Source organism: Triturus cristatus, chromosome 3_1, assembly GCF_964204655.1.
Source record: "Triturus cristatus chromosome 3_1, aTriCri1.1, whole genome shotgun sequence".
Taxonomy (NCBI): domain Eukaryota; kingdom Metazoa; phylum Chordata; class Amphibia; order Caudata; family Salamandridae; genus Triturus; species Triturus cristatus.
Window position 1 is genome coordinate 856153224 of NC_140583.1, and position 16192 is coordinate 856169415.

At 41.2% G+C, this 16192-nt stretch overlaps 1 protein-coding gene across 2 annotated transcripts in view; it reads right to left on the reverse strand.

Moving 5' to 3' along the window:
• MAP3K20 (mitogen-activated protein kinase kinase kinase 20) overlaps positions 1–13773 on the reverse strand; it is an 839253-nt gene extending 825480 nt beyond the window's left edge. Inside the window, exon 1 of one of the 2 annotated variants that reach the window (XM_085645276.1) lies at positions 13607–13773. The gene's annotated coding sequence lies outside the window, so the exon portion shown is untranslated. The remainder of the gene's footprint in view (positions 1–13606) is intronic. The other variant, XM_085645279.1, reaches the window with a different exon arrangement.
• Between the last annotated feature and the right edge of the window lie 2419 nt (positions 13774–16192).

Genomic DNA, 16192 nt, shown 5'->3' on the forward strand with positions numbered 1-16192 from the left:
TTTTCACGGCAGCAGTCCCATCACTCGAAAATCCTATTCCATACAAGCTCGCTCTGGTGAAGAAAATACAAAGCTGTAGCCAGACGTCAAACAGAGGACGCAGGAAGTAATTGTGATACCAGTAACGAATGGAGTGCATCAGAAACATTGCTAGCTTATCAAAAGTCATTCCGAAATGTCTCTCCCCATTGCCAGAATAGGCTTTCCTATTACTGAGGAAGAAAAAACGATTTCAAATTAAGCGCACATATGAGCTGTCGCCTGAGCCATATACATGTTAAGTGAACACAGTTTTTGAAATTTACCTGGATGTGGGCAAGGAACCCATTGACACAGTTTTTGGTAAATAGCAGAGACTGTGTCACACTTACAGTAATAGCAGAGGGTGATAACGCAAGATTTCAAAAATCATAATGCATGATACATTTACTAATTTAAGACACAAAAAGCTGAAAGTGTACCTTGCACACATTAGACACAATGACGCTTGAAACTGAGACAAGTGTAGTAGAAGCACCATAAAAGCGGGTGTCGAAATGAAAGATGAAGAAAATATATACAAAACAATACTAATACATATAAATGAGTTCCACTAATGAGAATACGTATGAAAATGTTGTTTATTGGCATTTGTTAATGTAATAATGTGCTAATAATAAAGTGGCACATGTGTTTTTATTGCTTTCCATTAGAATGCACCATGTAGAAAAGTCGGTGAAAAACTGTAAAAATACTGGTTAGGAAACTTGAAATTTAAACTGATAATACTAGGGTTTCTATAGTTTATAAACAGTTAAAAAAACATTTATAAGAATTTAGAAAATGATATGCTCATGTGAAAGTTGAAAACAATTGTGGTAGCTATTTTTAGCCTTAGTCATTTTCATATAAAAATACTTGATGGAAGTTCTACTTTATTTCAAATATAAAATTATTTTTATTGCATTATATTTGAGATAGGTTTAGAGTTTATTTCATTTAAAATTATTATGCCAACATGAGGCCTTTGTCAAATGTGCTGTTTCTCTACTGCTGACTTATTCCTTGGCCTACTTCCATGGATTCTCTTGCAACTAGTAAAATGTTGCCTTATTTGTTTAGTACGTGTGTAACATTCAGCATTCCTAAATGTTTCCTCAACATTCACAGTAAATTGCTCCTCTACAAACTGATACTTTGTATTCTTTTTCACCGTTGTTAGGTCTATGTGGACTTTAAATCTCTCGCTTCTCATGACTAGAATGGGAAACCATCTTGTAGTTGTAAATGACCTAGGTGACATTATGTGAATCTGAGCACATGACAATCTTCCGATAGTGGCGTGATGCTACATCACTAGGTCTCCTACAGAAATATATAAAAGAAGAAACCTCAAAGGAGGGGCTACGCTAGTTGATTTTTGCTTCTTGATGCGCGCCCTTCTGATTTTTCCTACTTGAGACCAGAACACAATGCTGATCGTTTTTTGATGATTTTGAAACCTATCCTCTTTTACTTTTGGACTGCTTTGCAAATGTTGGTAGCTGATGGACTGGAACCCTTCTTTGCTGAACCATTACGTTTTCCTTATTTCTTTTGTCCGATACTAGTGGACTAGCATTAGTGGGCTTTATATCTGAAGCTTTCCCCCTTTTTCTTTATTATAATGAGCTGTTAGATAAATAAACTATCCTTCTGCCTTTGATGGTAGTGGGACTCTGTAACTCTGAAAATTGATTTATACGATAATCATTCTTTGAAGCTTGGCCTAAATGTTTGCTATTATATTGCAAACTGTGATAATTTTAACTGGATTACTTAAAAGACTGTTTTTTTTCATGCATTTGGATTCTCTAATACAATAATCAATTTAATTTAATATCTGTCTGAGTCTGTTGTTGAGTCTTGTTGGTTCTTCCATTGAAACTGTGTTATTGTCCAATGTTTTAAATGCATTGCAAAGAGAATCAGCAAGCTTTTCCGGGATATCAAGTTCTGCTTCTTTTATTCTGAGTGGCCATAGCAGAATTTTTTGTTTGCATTATTCTAGTCCTACTTAACTTCTTGAGATGGTTGGGTCATCCTATTGCAATTCTTTATTTTTACAACATGATTTTGAGAGTGGTGTACTTAGACCTGATTTCAAATTTGGAAGTTATATGTCAATTTATGGTCCTCATTGGACAGCTAACATGGTGTTTGGTCACTCTAATTTCCACCCCTCCGATCAGCGGAGAAAGATTAATCAGATGATCATTGCCTCTGTGGTAAATAAAAAATTTGCAGGTTGTCTAATTGTAAAAGGCCCAGCACAGTTAGAGTAGGAAGGCGAGTAAGCGTACAGTACCTTTTTTACCATGCTTGCGCTGCAACAAGTGTCTGTACCAAAGCCGGACTGAGAAGCCCGTAATCAGCCCTGCCAAAACTATTCAAGCCAGCCCCACGTTGGTTCATGTTAGTGAATAGAGTGAGCTAGACTGTCTCTGTGGGTTGTATGTGGGTGTGTAATGCATACATGCCAAGAGACCTGATTCAGGTGGGAGGCTCCCAGTTTTTTAAGCAAAAATTTTGATTCTTTTGGCTGTATCCCATCCGAAATTGCCTCTGCTTCAATAGACGTAAATGGGAGAAATATATTCTCCCTATTAGTTATTTTTAAATCTCTCACTTTCCTCGTCTAAAATGTTGGCATGTATGGTAACGGGTCTATATGGTGGAAATTAAAACACATTTGTTCAAACATTTTAGCTGAACACTTTCAGGATAGGATCATAGCAACCCTTCAAGGCCTAAGAACGGATCCCTCTCGACCTTGCAGCCCTCCAGGGAAATGCCAGAGTGAATAAGTGGCAGGTCCAGCCCTGCTCTGCACCATTTCGCTGAAGTCTGAGAAAATAATTATTAACAAAGGATTGGAAGGGCAGAGAGAAATTACGGTTCAGCACACACTCTTCCCTACAAATAATACTAAACCATGAAGTGTGCAGTTCAGGGGTAAGAGTCTGAAGTACCACACTCAGTGTCTAGGCCTGTGGACGTCATATAAAGCATCTTCTTGTTGAAGCACAATCCCTAACCCACTAAATGGAGGCATGATTCGTCACTGGGCATAACTCCTTGTTGGGCTGGCACTGCAAAGCCCAACGTGCCCTGAAAGAGGCTTTTGCCAGATATCTTATTATGATGTCTCAATGTCTATAATCGTAACACTTAGTCTACCCCAAAATACGTGTAAGGAAAGAAGGTGTGAGACTAGTCTAGGTAGTAGTGATTAAAATTAACTAAATGTCCTGTGCTGACTTAATTTATTTATGGGGCCTCTATTAGTGATTAAAAACAACTGAAATAGCTAGGCTAATAATGCTCCTTTTATTCCCAAATCGGTGGTCAACATGTTCTTTCCCTAATTATGTCCTAACCTGGATTAATAGCAATTCATCAGGACCTATAACGTAACCTAAGCTACTTGTGGTGGGTATTCAGTTGTACATACTGATGTGCCCCCACCTGTGATTGACCAGAAGTCAGTGCCAGAAAACAGGTATGTTTTAATGTAACTTACAGCACTCATTACTCATTTGGATATGTAGTTCAGAAGTACAAATGTCCCTAATTGTGAAGTAATCGGGCTCCTTGGGACTTCGTGGAATGCAAACTACCCAATGGTTATCTGCCCCAGCAGTAGCTGTCGTGTTAAGCCTACCCTCTGCCACGATCCCGGAAATCAGCAAGAAGGTGCTTCATATGACCTCCACAGGCCTAGCAACTGAATGTGGTAGCCAGACCCTTACACTGGAACTGCACACTTCATGGTTGAGGAAATAAACATATTGTTAAATATATTTACCATGTAAGGGTCAGCTGCTTTTGGGAACACTGAGGTCCCGATCACATACTATTGAAGTTCTCAATGGTATTGCTGCATCTGGAAGTAATGTTACCACATTTCCGGTAATTCTAGGTCCCAGGAATGCCATACTGGGATTTACCGGATGTGGAGGAACCTGACTGGCCAAAGAAACAGTTTGAAAAAGTTGCATAAGACTTTGACCGCAGCAGTCTACTGATTATGGAGACTCAAATACCGCCGTTAGTAACTACAGTCCACCTATCCAAACATTAGGCGGGCGACTATTATCAGCATGAGAGTATCGTGAAAAAAACGGCCTAGTGTTGAAACTATAAGGAGCTTCATTTTAAACTCTACAGCAACGCATTTTGTTTCTGAATGCTAAAGTGATTAGTTAAAGGTGGCTAGAGGATCCTGAGTAAGAAGAGTCACTCTGAAGCACTTCAAATTGATTAAATTCCAATATATGGTTCCAGACGCAATACCGTAAGACGCAGGAATATTCTACACCCACTTCGGTATTACAGTGTGCTCTGATCACTGAAACCTGAAGATGTGCAGGCTATACAATGTATTCCCCTTCCTGGTACCAAAGTAAGGAGGTAGCCAGAGTCTATAGTGTAGACCCCGCATTCTTAAGTCTATGCTTCATTATTAGAAGAGAGACCAGAATGGCGGTGAACTGAGATGCAACCCAGAATGAAGTATCCAATAATTCTTGTTGCTTCTAGTGATAATACACAAGATTGCGGACTGCCAATTCTTTGAACTGTGAATTGCCCAAGATAATAAATGATTTGTGCCCTGATGAACAGACAGCACATTCTTTTGATAAACTGATGATTAGAATAGTAGTGAAGCTGACATGGGAAAGCAAGCTTGAATCATCTGTTTATTCTAACAAAGCCACATGGCATGACTTGGAAGGGGTATGGTTTATTAGAATATTTGAATGTTGGAAGCTCCATTGAAAACAATGGAGTAGCTCCGTGCTTATAATGGCTGGTATAAGCCTAGAGCTCCAACATTCCAATGCTTCTTTGTGGCTGTGAACAAAGGCTTCAGGGAGCCTGAGGGGATTTCGATCCCTGCGCTCCCTGAAGCCTTTGTTTAATTTGTTAGAACATTCTGCCCTCTAGTGGCGAATGTTCTAATAGCCTTATAACCCTTCATAGCAGGGCTATACCAGCTATTAAAGTCCCGTTCCCTTGTTAAAGTCCCTTGCCTTCGACTCGGGCTTTTAATACGGGAGCGGGCCTTTAATAGCCGGTATAGCCCGCTACGGCGGGCTATAAGGCTATATTATTACTCTGATCTTCTTGTTGTATACCAGTAACTTGAAGACTTCTGATTACTGCCAGTAAATATTGGTTCTTAACAACCTCTTCCATCAACAACCACATACACACGTTCTCCTGGAACATTGACGGATCTTTGCACTCAGATGGTAACCTGTAATTATAAGTATGACTGTACTTTTCCTACTTGAAAACTACTACCATGCTGTTACTTTGAAACTTTTGGCTGCCATGCATAGGATTGAGCCTATGAGAGTTCGCAATGACAGATATTCAGCTTCTCACAGTCAATTTTCTTTTGTGTTATGCAGAAGTAAATCTGAATTTGAAAGACAGTTAAGGAAGTTACTTAAAAGTCCAATGGGAAATAACAATTATGGTTTTACAAAGACCCCAAAAATCCAATTTAGAATGAAAATTATTATTCATGATCAATAGGAGAGGCTGAGACTAGCATTATGTTTCCCAAATCTAATGAAATTATCACATTTTGCCTCCCTTGTTTGGTATGCAAAGGACTTGATCTTACTATCTAGAAAACCTACTGGATTGCAGAGTCTCCTAACAAGCTTAAGATGCATAATCAGGTCAATGTCTTACTAACAAACAAATCTAATATAATGCTTATTTTCACAAAAAAAAGTACCAACATTTTCCAGGTGGATTGGTAATTTCAAACTTTAGGTTTTGAAAGACTACATCTGTGCATTTCATTTGAGACTACATTTTGTTGGCAACAATATTTAACAAACATCTAGGAAACTGAAAGATACCAAGCTCCCACTGTGCAATACTGACTGAAACGATTTGTTACAATATATAGGGGCATCCCTTGGGGACGATTTGCACTTAAGGAAAATAAATCATATCATAATGACTTACTAATTTGCTGTCTTTCTTGTCAGTTCAAACCATGTCCTCTGAACCAATTATCTTTGTAGGCTGTGCAGCAATTTACTCATCAAAGAAACATTCGACTTGACAACCCCCTCTTCATTAGCAGATAAATTAGCACTACTTTATTTAATATGTGTTAGATCTGACATCCTTTGGGTGGTATCCCCATAGACTTTTTGCCTTCACCCCCGTTTCTTATGAACTTCTCTTTGTTGTCAGTAGAACTCTGTGCACTTTACCCCTGCTAACCAGTGGTAAAGCACTTGTGCTCTCTCCCTTAAACATTGTAAAAGTGGCATACACGGCACATTAAATTTGCTTATAAGTTTCTATTAAATGTTACAACATGTACCCAGGGCCTGTAAATTAAATGCTACTACGCGACTGCAGCACTCATTGCGCAATCCACTAAAGTAGCACTGCAAAACGTGCCTCAGGCCTGCCACTGCACCCTGCAGTGTGGTTTAAACTGCCATTTTGACCTGACAAAATAAACCTTTTGCCAGGACTAAACCTTTCTTTTTAATACTTATAAGTCATCCCTAAGGTAGGCCCTAACTACTCATAGAACAGGGTGCATGATATTTAAAAAGTAGGACACGTGTTAATGTTTCACATATCCTGACAGTGAAAAAAATCCTAAAGTCATTTTTTACTGTTGTAAGGCTATCTCTACCATACCTGACTTGCCTTATTACTCTTAATAACACTGAGTTGCCTTATTACCCTTAATAAGTGATAACTTCAATTTGGAAACAGATAGAAACATGCTTCTTCCACTCAATTGAGTTTAACTTAAACCCCTCTTCAATGGTAAAGTCAGACTTTAAATTGCTGTTCTGAAAACACCACTTTTAGAAATGTGCAATTTTTCTGCCTAAACCAAGTGTGCCTTTCTTCCACATCAAGAATCACATGACAGTCAATGGTTCCCCAGTGGTGTTTTGTGTATTTCTACCAGACATTGGGACAAAAGGGCCTTTTGGTGTGGGGCAGGGTGTTCCTCTCCTGAGCAGGATGTCATGGGTGTATTAAGCCTTCCTGAGCTTGAAAGGTATTCTTAGGGATTGCCTACCCCGTCCTCACGCTAATGACAAAATGCAGCTCACGCCAAGGCTTGCCTCCCCTTTGTTACCTAGCCAGTTTGGCGTCAAACTGAGGAAAAGGAGAAGGTTAGACAAATGGGATATGTAGCATATTCAAAATTTCTCATCAGAACACATCTGGACTTGTAGAAGATTCAGGACTGCATTACTGTCTGAAGAAGGAAGACTGGACCTGCTTGCCTTGATCGTAGGCTCCCCAGAAGTGACTACAAGGCTCAGTTGGCTGGCCGTCCTGTTTGAGCTACAGGGACACTTCAAGATCCCAAAGGCCTCTCCTTCAACTGCCCATCTGACCAGCATCAACTGGACCTCCTTGAGCCCTGCTGCCGTCCTCTGCTGGAGGTGGGCCTCCAGGTCCTAGACCCTTGGCTGGCATCAGAGAGTACTGCTCCTGCCCCAAAACTACAAAACTTGAGTTCCTGGTGAGGATTCAGAGATTTTTGGGCTCTTTCCTATCGTTAATGGGCTCCTCATGTCACCTGACCACCATTCACGACACCTGCAGTTGCGAATCTCCAGCGACGGCCTGATCTTCGCGTACGCTCCAAGAACCAGCACCAAAAAGCAACCGCCCACGACACCCGACATGCTCTTCACAATGACAACAGTCTCCTTGCATCGACTGCCAAAGCAAAGCTCCACTGCAGCTCCATACATAGAACTGGACTCAGAGAAGGTAAAACCATACACTGAGATGAACCTAGACCCTTTTTCCGACCCATGCTCCACAGCGGTCAGCCTGAATTTGTGACTTTGACCCAGACTAGCACCAGATAACCACAGATGGCACTTTCTGCTTTTTGGCGCTATTTTCACTAGAAGATATTTTTTAAATTATAACTCTGGTTCTACTGATTGGAGTTTTGTCATTGTGGTGTGATTTTAGTTATTAAAATAATTTCTATTTTTCTTAATTGGTTTGGGATTTTTCTTGAGTTGTGTTTTCACTTTAGGACTGATTGAGCGCTGCACAAACACTTTACACATTGCCCCCAAGTTGAAAGTCTGGCTACATTTGTGCCAAGCTACCAGAGAGTTAAACACAGGTTTATTTAGTGACTTGTGTGGCACACCCTGACAAGGATTGTCGCAACTAATAACTCAATTTCTCACAATATGCAAATGGACTACCACTTGAGACAAATCAGAAAATAGGCAAGTGGACTTTCTAAGAGTACTTTGTGAAAAGATCACCAAAATACCAGCTGTGATCCCAAGACTAATCGCTTCTCCTAAATAAAAAATAAAGAAACATTCTTCCAAAAAAATATTAAAAACAACCAATTGTTTACAGAATTAAGAAAGAAATGGAAGTCAACTTAGAGTGTATTCTACTATTTATATTATATGTTAAGATAATCATACTTAAACTTCAACTTAATGGCTTCAAAACAAAAGTAATTAATATTTCGGCTTCTAGGCTCCCCTGTTTTTTTGCAGTTTCAGGGTTGGTACTATATCAGCACATGAAATGATCTCAAATGGTGTTTTTTGTTACAGATTGAAAACAATGTATTACAGTTGAGCCTTTGCCTTTTTTTGATGATGAAAGAAAACAAATATTGATGACTGATATGTAGCAAGGCAGGTTGCAAAATACTCAATGGAATCCATGGTGTAAGTTAAAGGTTTTTAAAAGGAATGGTTATATTTATGCCCTTGGGTGTTCCGACATGTAAAGACTATTTCCTCATAGTGCAACTAAAGCTTCTTCTGTTTTTATTAGGTGCAGGAGTACTCAGTTATTATTCAACTAAATTAGGTCTGTAAGTGGTTATCTGATACTATAAACCACGCCCCAAATTAATGATAGTTTATGTATTCAAGGATTGAGCTCTACCATAATTATATGGGAGGCATATGTGTAGGGATTTTCTTTTATTGATACATACTCGCACGCATGGTATTGTAAATAAAACCCTTTTTCATTGTACCTGACATTAATGTTGCTTAAAATGCAACTGCAGATTTGTACATTTGTATTCTAACTTCATCATATTTTTAATTGTGTTGTATCTGAAATATATTGTAATTAATGATATCATCGATACAATAAAAATGTATGTTAGTTCCTATCTGGGTGAACAGTTGTTATCTTTCAGATATTCTCAGCAACTATCATCTCACAAACCTAACTTCTGACCGTATCAACCAATTTGCCATTTGAATTGTTCCAGACAATGACTTCTAAATAGAACATGGACAGATCCCAGTCACCCATAATCCAATTAATCCAATCTATGAAGGGAAGACATTTCTGTGTACATTTTCCCTTGCCCATTACCAAGCTTTACTCAAGAAGATCTACTCTCTTTTTACATTTTGGCATAGAAATAACTTCAGCTGTGTCAGTAGCCTGATAAAAGCACAGACAAATACATTTAAAAAAAATACATACATCTAAACATGTACTGGTGGACTCTGCGTCTGCCCTCTTAGGCTATTGGTCTGATCAAATGTCATTCACATTTCCAATCCAACCACCAGCGCACACAGCATGGGGTAATGAGGGTAATGGGTCAGCCCCCTCTAGTTATTGGTACTCTTGGACTGTGAGTGATGGCATTTTGCCTGAGCACATGCACACATCCACCTTAAAATATGTGTGTCCTTGGTTAGGCAGTGATTCAGTTTTGACTGCTTTATAAATTATACTAATAAGATGTGTGGCTTGTTTAAAAAAAACTTCAGTAATAAGAGTGATGCATCAATTAATGTTTTTTAATTTACATGTTTATTGCAAGTATAAGGCCGAGACACAATTAAGTCATGGCATATTTTGATTTTGATTTTTGTGACATGTTTCAAATAAACAGTAAACAAGTTAACCTGTGCATCATTTTAACATGGCCAGACCTATTGGCTTTACCAGTCCTTGTGTTTTTTGTATTCATCCTAGTGTTGTTAAAGCTGTGTTTTAAATGTACAGTCACTCAAAGCCATTAGTATCTTTTGTCTGTTCACATTAGAATTTCCTGTGTTGTGCATTAAAACTAAAAAGGGTTTATTTGCATGTTCAAAGTATGCAGCATTTACGCGACTTTCAAAATTTATGGAAGAAAATGATTTAATGTCAGACGAACAGTACGATTTCAGGCCAGGCAGAGGCACATGGTCAGTCATTTTATCCATCTGGGATGATCTAAAACTCACAGTCGACAAGAGTGGAATCAACTCCCTACTGCTTCTCAACCTTTCAGCGCCATTTAAAGCTGTCCAATACCACACGCTACTACAAAGACTCCATCATCTCAGAATACATGAAAATGCTCTAAAGTCGACTGCCTCTTACTTCAGACACAGAGTATGGTTTCCTACCATCTTTCACATCCGATCCTCACACCCAATAATGTGGAGTCCCTCAGGGGTCCATCATATCTCCTCCATTATTCAACATTTACCTAACCCACTGTCCAGATCTGATTAAATCATTCAACCTCACCTGTTACAACTATGCCGATGACACACAGATCCTTCAAATATTTATGGCCCAGAAGACCTCTACATCTCAAAACTTGATGACTGAATTTGCAGCATAAATAGAAGGATGATGAGTAACCACCTAAGGGGCATATTATCAAGGACGGTGTTAAAAGTATTGCCGCTTCAGCGGCGATAATGGGCTTGATAATATGCCGCAGAGAATTCCAATAGAAGCCCTAGTACACACCAGAACATGGGCTTCTATTGGAATTCGCGGCGGCATATTATCAAGCCCATTATCGCCGCTTTTAGCGGCAGTTTCCTGCCACTAAAGTGGCAATAATTTTAACGCTGTGCTCAATAATATGCCCCTAAATCTCTAAACCACAAAGACAGAGGTCATGACGAGCAGACCATGGCAAAAAAAACAGCCTACCGCCATATGGCCCAAGGAGCTTGAGGTCTCTCCAACAACATCAAGAGAAATCAAAAACCTAGAGGTAATCATGGATTCAGACCTATCTTTGATACCACATGTCAACAAAGTAACAAAGAATGTCTCCTACACAATAAGACATTGTGGTGCATGCCCTCACACCTTGAATACCAAAAACAAAAACTACAAGCTATCTTGACACTCATAATATCAAAGTTTGACTATGCCATCAGCCTATTCCTTGGTGACCCAGTTTCATCAAACGAAAAACACAACAAATCCAAAATGCTGCTGCAAAACTCCTCTCTGCCTTCACCCAAGAGAACACATGACTCCAATCCTGCAATCTTTCTGCTGTCCACAAAGCCTCCTAAGGGAAGGAGTACTATATCTACATGTTCTATTCAAGCAATACTAACAAAACAGGACACTATGCTCCCGACTTGCAGCACGGATCATCATACCACATTACTATAAGAAATTCTTAGGAGGCACTGCTTTCTCAGGACAAGCTGCCAATCTCAGAAACTCGCTACCAGCCAAGATTCAACGAATTGAGGAGCATATACACTTCAGAAGACAGTTGAATACAAGGCTATTTCCAAGACAGCTACATCATCCCATAACCCAGGGAGAGAACATAGAATGCACCTTCGAGTACGACTACAGTTTACAGTCCACAGATATGAAACAGTCCATCCAGCACGCTATTTTCTACATCCACGTGAGTTATGGAGATCTGATCTATGGCTAGTCTGGGCAATACATAGTAATGCCAATTCATATATACTCCTTCTGGCTAACTCCTATACTAATACAATACTGTCAGCAGCCAATTGTGGTGCATACGGGCTGCAAAATTTCCCTTATATTGCTTAATCCTCTTACACTTGAATGAGACATGTCTTCTACAGGTGTGGTCAGTTACCCAGTACTGTGCCGTCCCATAAACCACCTGAACAGGCATGGAACAACTGAAGAGATATGTCACATACTACAGAGCAATCGTAGAACTCTCATCTAGACGACCACTGCAGGTCACAACTACCGACATACTATGGACTCTTCTTTACATCTGACCATGACAATTAGATATGGGGCGATAGTACGAAAGTCCAGCCCATTAGATCTTCCACCATATCGCTCTCCAACCTATGCCTGCTCAGGACCCTGAACTTTAAAATAAAAATAAAATATCTGGAGTTGGACAACCCAGTGCAGTAACCAGATAAGTGGACTATGGTCATGAGAAATACCTTAAACTGACCTGCAGAGCTGCTCAAACCTGCCAGTTCTCAAAAACCATAAGCTGCGTGTCCATCTCACATGTTTTGCTGAGCGCTACGTCCCATTACACAATAACCGCTCGTCAATGGTTATCATGCATGACATGGAACAACTTCCCACATAGGATCCAAAAAAAAAGACAACATCTTTCCAACCACACACACTACTTAGCTTAGCATGCTGCCCATGCAGGCAAGCACTTAAGTGCTGCTCATAGGGGTATTAAGCGCTATTTAAAATTTGCAATACATGTCTCTGAGAGGAACCACTTGTACTGCTGTTTTAATGTTATATATGACGGTTATTTATTTTTTAATTTAAAGTTTCTATTGCAAGTGCACAGCCCTCAGGGTTATGTAGCTGTAAGTTTTCTTTTTTTAGTTTCAGTTTTATGTTTGTGACGCGTTTTTGGTATTAAAAATTGCATCAACTTGCCAAATCCATACGTACTTGCTTTGGTAATGCGTGATTACACTTGAACGACATTGGTAGCGCACATTTGAAATTCATACAGTGTGAAACAAAATATCTAAATATATCTGATATGGTTCAGAAGCGGTCACTAGGTGTTAAGTAATTTTCAACAAGCCGGCATGCTTTTGGGCTTGTATCACTTGCACGTCAGAGACGGGGCCCCCTCTCCACGCTTTACAGGATACTTTCATTTCTCGTGTTTCATCGCCCTCCGGAGACTTTTAAAGCAAACGCATTGCACAGCCCTTGACGTCGCGAGCTCACTTTTGCACCTCGTTGCGGCGCTGGTGCTAACGCGTGAGGGAATGTGCCCGGGAACTGGCAGCCAGGGCCAGCCTGCGCTGGGTACACGGAGAGTAATCTCACAACAAAACACAATCAGTCGGAGGGAAACTTTCTTGGTATATTGTTTCCTGGAATCAATCAAGAGAATTCCGAAAAAGCGGACTCAGCAATACAATAACTAATGACATAAAGACAGGTTTTCCGGTTTCTCACGTGCAGATAGAGTACAGCCTGTTGCGGAATATAGTTCATCTACGTGAATTTTTATTGTTGCGCAAACACCAGTTGGGCGCATGGATGTTTCACTTTCCGTTAAGGCCCCTCTGCGCCCATTCAGCCCGTCCGCACTGACGGCTGGGCGCCTTGTATGGATGCAGGACAGCAGCCAACTGCACACAGCGCCTTGACTCCTGGGGTGCCCTAGAGGCGCACTCGCACAGTGTGAGGAAACCTGTGGAACCCGGGTAGCGGTGGCTGCACATGTTTAGGGGGCGGAGGCGTCCTGAACACGCGGGCAGCCTCGCCGGCCAGAAACTCAGAAGTCCCACCGGGCGAGGGCGGCGCATCTTACCTGCTCCTCCTCAGCCGGGTCCCGGGGCTGGGCACCGAGCTCAGCGGGCAGAGGGCGCGGGCACGGCGGGCGCGGTGTGAGCCTGTGCGCGCCGAGGTCCGAGACTCACGGCCCGAAAGCTGCACGGCTGTGCTTCCGGTCTCAAGTTCACCACATTCTTCCTGGTTGACTGTATCCCAATAAACCAGAGACAGAAATAGCACCACCTACCACACGCTGCGGAGTACTTCACGAAGCAGGCTGGCCGAACTCACCACACCTGCCAGGATAGCGGGGGTTAAATGAGAAATTAAATGAGAAGCGTGCAAAGTAGGGAGTGAACCGCATACTGACAGGTGACCCCAATGCTATAGCGAGGGACATACTGTGCACAAGCGTGGGGCATTCTGAGACTAGACAGGGAAATATTAATAAGATGATTGCCACCCCAAAATGACGGGCATTTCATGGCAGGTGAAGGTCATTTTGTGCCTGTTAAAGGGCATGCCGTAAGCAATCGAGGGCATACGCAATCGTCGTAATTATCAATAGTGCAGCAGGTACAGTGGCACCGGGGCCCACTGCACCCAGGTTATGGTTATATGATATCCATGCAGGGGTTAGGCCGTCCCAATTCTCTTGCTTACGGAATGGGTTCATGGCGCCCTTGCTACGCCACCAAGTGTAGAGTGAGTTGCTTGCCCAGCCCTTCTATACCCACGCTGTAGTGCGTAGAGGGCCGCACCTTGCGCAAATAAGAGGCCTTCCATGGCAAGAGGGGGGATCGCCAAAGTTTGGAGGGGCCCTGTCCAGTAGCAAGTCATGTGAGCCTCTTCACAAAGGCCAGATGCAGTGTGAGGCTCGCGGAACACCCAATCTATGGAAACATACCTTGCACGACCAGTCTTCACATGCTTTAAGCATGCATAGACCCCAGTCAGTGCCAGGCACCCTGGGTTTCCACCCAGGAACCCTGAAAAGGGAGTACACGTCTTAAAAGGGCAAGGGGTGCTTGGTATAATAGAATCAGGTCGACTTTATTGTTTCAGCCTAAAATATAGGCCATACGTCAGACATCACAAAATTCCACTTTAAAATTACACGAAAGCAGCACATAAACATAATTACATCATCATACACATAAGAAATGTGAAAAATGCTACAGCCCCCCCTTCCAGAAGTCTGCTCATTATTCAAAAGTGAAAACCTGATTCCTAATTTACAATTAGATTTTAAAGTGCTAATATTTGACTCAGTTGCATAACAGACTGCCCAAAACGCGGGCATCCTAACCCACCGACTGCAAATAGAAAAAAAATCATGATCGATGCTTTGTCAGGTAAAAACTTTTCTCAGGGGCACTTAACATAAACACAAAAATACAGTGCCAATAAAGTGCAGGAGCTATTGAAATCATGCAATATTAATCATCATACGCGGAGTAGTGAGTAGTAATAATGTGTAAATACTAGTTCCACGAAAGGACCCATCACATAAACACAGACAACAAGATACAAATAAACCGTACTAGCTGCCAATTTTTGTGAACTAAAGTGCAATATCATATTCGAAAGGACGATAACTGTAGTTTTTTGACCATGTTCCTACTATTGGCAGAGTCTAGGGGTCTAGCGGCCTTCCACGCTTCACATATATATGAAGGAACCTGATTAAAAATAACGCAAGCAGAGGGCCAAGACGTCCTAGCAGCATCAGATGTTGTGAATAAGAAAAAGGGGGGCGGAGATAATGTCTTATAATTTTCACGGTAAGGGAGCAAGGCAACATAAAATGTGTGGCAGATTCATCACTCACAGCTACAGATGGGCGGGCTACTTTCTCCATTCTTCCAGGTGCTGTTAAACAGTTTCACTGGTAAGGTTCCTGTTCTAAATCTAACCTAAAGAGCTCTTTTTTATTTCTGGGTAGGGCTTGTGTAGATACGGTTCAAATGCAGAAAGAGGTTTAAAAACTTGAATCGTGCAGCCATTTTCCCTTTCAGGTGGGTAATGATATAGTCACAAAACTACTGTTATTCCAGCTGCCCACTAGCTGAAGTCAGACTCTGTGGACTGAACCAAAACTCTGAGCAAGTTATGGAGTTCCGGCTAGATAGGGGTAACAAGGCAGCTTGGCTGGCGCATGCTGCGTATGACCACAGTTCATACAGGATTTTCTAATATTTGCTCGATTCCAGCTTGGTCCATATTCCTGTCCAATATAAGAAGGGTGGGAGAGATGCATGCTGCTCATCAGAATTAAGGCCCAACTCAAGCCTGAGGGCATCCTTGGGGTTTCCTGGGCCAAGATGAAGGAACAACGTAAAAAAAGTTCTCCGATCTTAGCACGCCTTTGGCTTGCTGTGGTAGTATAATAGATAGCGTTCAACGGTGTCACTTTCTTACCAGAAGTGGTATCACATCATTCCTCTTTAATGGGAACGGATCTATTTTACAGTCATAGTTGAAGTACCAATTACGCTGAGAATACAGGTGCATATTACCCAGTGGCGGTCGCCACTGGTAAGCTCTAGTTAGGTCAGCTGTTCAATAGGAAAAGTGTTTTTATGTTGCTAACAACTTTGGCACTGTTTGACGAATCTCTACA